This window comes from Haplochromis burtoni, unplaced genomic scaffold, assembly GCF_018398535.1.
Source record: "Haplochromis burtoni strain Fernald_Lab_line unplaced genomic scaffold, NCSU_Asbu1 Contig_84, whole genome shotgun sequence".
Lineage (NCBI taxonomy): Eukaryota > Metazoa > Chordata > Actinopteri > Cichliformes > Cichlidae > Haplochromis > Haplochromis burtoni.
In genome coordinates, this window is record NW_024582445.1 from 2,212,205 (window position 1) to 2,215,848 (window position 3,644).

The following is a 3,644-nucleotide window of genomic DNA, read 5'->3' on the forward strand; positions in this document are numbered from 1 at the left end:
CAACAACAGACAATTTGACTTTCAACAAGTCTATATATATTGGAAATGTCAGAAGAGAAGATGCTGGGAAATATACCTGCTGGATGAGTAGCTGTGTCGGACACAGTATTAAGCGAGTCACTATCAATTTGTGTGTAGTTACAGGTGAGAAACTAACACACAAACATCATTGTTTCATAGTAGAAGATAACCTGATGTAATCTTTTGATCTTTACTTACAGTATATGACAGTAAGGATTCATCTGCATCTTGCGATGTGACGTGCGGCATGAAATCAAATAATCCAAACAGAACTTCAACCACATCTGTGCCTGTACATCCACACGGGTCCCTTAAGTGCAATATAGATTCAGTGTTTGATGGATACACTACAGTTGCTACCACTCACACATCATCATTTAGCACAAGAACAGGTGGGTGTTTAGCCATATGCTGTTTGTGAATCTTTTTCACCCAAATCAAAGAAATATTAATATTTAGCTTTTGGTTTAACAGGTTTTCAAAAAGAGCCTGAAGACTGGATCCCACTTATTTGTGGTATATCAGTATCATGTGTCATTTTAATGGCACTTACAATTTTTTGCTTCAAATCAAGATTACATTCAGGTAGGCTATGCAGCTGCACCTCACTTCCACTTCCTGTGTACATTATTGTTTTTTTATTAAATGGTTTACTTGAAAAATTTTCCCCTCTGATTCTGAATATGCTTCTGCTTCTGTCTCACCAAAGCATTTCCTGTTCAAATTTGTTGCTGTGGCTTGAATAGCAGGGTAAGTGTCTGTGCTGACATCGAGGTGAAACCTAAAACCCTCATGCAGAAATGAAGTGTGTGCGTGTTGCTTTGTCTGGGTAATGAAATGTATTGCTTTTTACTGCAGGTGGAAGAAGAGTCTTCAGTGATTTATTCATCAATTATCATCAGGACACCGGGCAAAAGAATTAATCACATGACCTCTAGTGATTGTGTTTATTGTGAAATAAAAGTATAGAGAAAAAAGTCCAGGATAAGTGCAGTCACTTTTATTTATATAGCACATTTTAAAACAATATGGATTGGTCCAAAGTGCTTTTCAGTTGACTGTTAAAATAGGTAAGGTCATTAAAGGGCACTGGTTAGAATTATACTTTCCATCCTTGCTGTCATTTGATTTAGTAACTGATTCCTCAAATTACTTAAATTGTAACTTCACCCACACGCTTGTCAAGGGGAAAATCTGAAACCATGAGTCTTTTTTTCCAACAAAGGAATGATTTCTAATCGAATCTTTAACTTAACTTTTACCTAATTCTCTGAAGGCAGGGCGGGTGTTCTAAAGTACATGGATCGAGATAATTTTAATGAGAAGCTTTCAGTGCGATACAGATGTTATGTAACAACATTTTTTTGTTGTTGCTCAGTACAGAGGTGAGGTCCATTCATGAACTGCATGAAAGCACAGTTTCTGATTACCTTGCAGATCAAGTTAAGATAAAACAAATGTAGGTAAAGAAGTTCTTTAAAGTTGACATCAAAATGTTACGGCAATTAAATGCTGCTTTCACAAAGAGGAACATTATTAGGTACATTAATTTACTGGAGCTCATCAATTGAAACAAATTTATAAACAATTTTTTTTGTTGTTAAAAGAAAAAAAATACTTTTTACGCTAAATTTATTTTACAGCTGTATTTTGTCTTGCAGTTTTAGGTTTTACATAATCACCATATAAAATATGACCACAGTAAAAAAGCATCTAAGCAAAAGGTTGCATAAAGAAGGCTGTTAAAAGTGTTAAAACCACAGCAGTACTGCGTCTGCAGTGTTAATCAATAATGAGCATCAGTGATAGTAAAACAATAACACCCTGCAGACAAAAGGTTGTTGTACGATTATTACTGTGAGCAATATGTGTGTTCATACTGTGAGGACATTCTGCTGAGGATAGTCACTGAAAATAATATTTTGGATTCTTTTATTTGTTAAAGTGTTTTATGCAAAGTAAAGTATACAAAAAAGTGAAAACAATAGAAAAATAGTCTTAAGAAATAAACCAAAACTCACTAAATGTGTTTTTTAAAAAAGCAACAGACATTAAAGAAAATAAAGGAAATGTTTTAACTTTTGGTGTTTAGTCAAAGATGGAAACAAAGAGGAGGCTGTGGTGAAAATGACTGAGTCAAATGTGTTGTACTGTACTGTTTTACTTATATTTGACCTATGTCACTAATACCACCCACATCATAAAAACAAAAACTCAGACACAGAAACTAATAAAATGTAAACTTAACATTTAACAATTAAAAACCAAACTGAAATCAGAAAATCCACCCTGAAAACTAAAATAACATCAAATTCAAAGGTGGAAAATCCTAAACTAAAATAACAATGGCAGTGTTAATAGCAGTCATCTCCGCATAGCCTAAATTGAAAACAATTTGAGTACCTCACCCACTTTTTTTATACACAACACCAACCCACAGAGTCAGACAGGACATGACACACAGGACAAACCACTACATCACGATCTGTCATTGGTGGCGGTGTGCACAGCTCTAATGAAAACAAACCCAAATAAGGCAGCTGGCCCAAATAATATCCCCAGGCATGCACTCAGGGTCTGCTCATAAAAGCTGGATGGTGTATTCATAGACATATACAATCTGCCCATCCTTTAAGTCCATCACCAGTGTGCCCCTCTCTAAGAAACATACTGGTAGTGGATTTAAACGACTATCATCCTTTTGGACTCACACCAATCATGATGAAGTATTTAGAAAGGATCAAAAAGACTGTCCTGGCTACCATGGACTCTTTACTTTATGCATGTGCGTGTAACACCACAGTGCATCAGTCTACTAGTGAGTCACCATTTGCTCTGATGTTTGGCTGAGATCGCCAGCTACCTGTTGAGTTTTTGTTGGGTAGGATTCAGGAGCCTGTGGTTGGTAGCACCCATCATTGGATTGCAGAGCATCAGACTCGGCTATGTCATGCTTTTGAACATGCTAATAAACGCTTGGAGGCTGCAGCTATTTGGCGTATGACATGTCACAACCAGCATGTGAGGGATGCTCCCCTGCAAGAAGGTCAGTTGACTTACCTTAAGGAGGTTGGGCTTAGAGGCCGTCATAAAATTTAGGATGTTTGGAGTTCAGTGGTGTATCAAGTGCTACAGGCCCCAGACCAAAATGGATCAGTTTACACTGTTACTCTGTCGGATAACCTTAGTCACGTGAAACATGTCCACCGTTCACTACTAAAGAATAAGGTGGAGTATGTGACTACTTGTCCTCCCAGTACTCCAATCCAACTATTAGAAACTATGCAAGGTGGTGAGTGGTTTTTATTGGTTTATGAACCTACTCCAGCCCCAAGCAATTGCCAACAAAGACAGGAGACCCCTACCTCCTGCATACCAAGTGAGCCAAAACCCTCAACGTCCTCTGTGGTGCTGGTCTGCACCGATCAGCTGCCAGTTACGGCTGGTGTTCAAAATAATATTGCTTCTTCACATAGGACTACTTGTGCTAATGCTGGGACGCACTCGAATCGGCATCATCTGCCCCAGGCAATAGGAAGTAGAACAACAGGGGCTGTGAACTCCCAGGCACCTGTGCCTAATACATCTACCCTGTTTAGACCTCGGCAGTGAGTGTCAATCGT

The 3,644-nt window shown here is 38.1% G+C and overlaps 1 long non-coding RNA gene across 1 annotated transcript; it reads left to right on the forward strand.

The window, feature by feature from the left end:
• Positions 1-6: 6 nt before the first annotated feature.
• LOC102309921 lies at positions 7-3,620 on the forward strand. The gene is made up of 5 exons (XR_001336411.2): positions 7-144; positions 222-413; positions 496-606; positions 731-771; positions 880-3,620. It is a non-coding gene; the product is annotated as an uncharacterized LOC102309921 (long non-coding RNA).
• Positions 3,621-3,644: the final 24 nt, after the last annotated feature.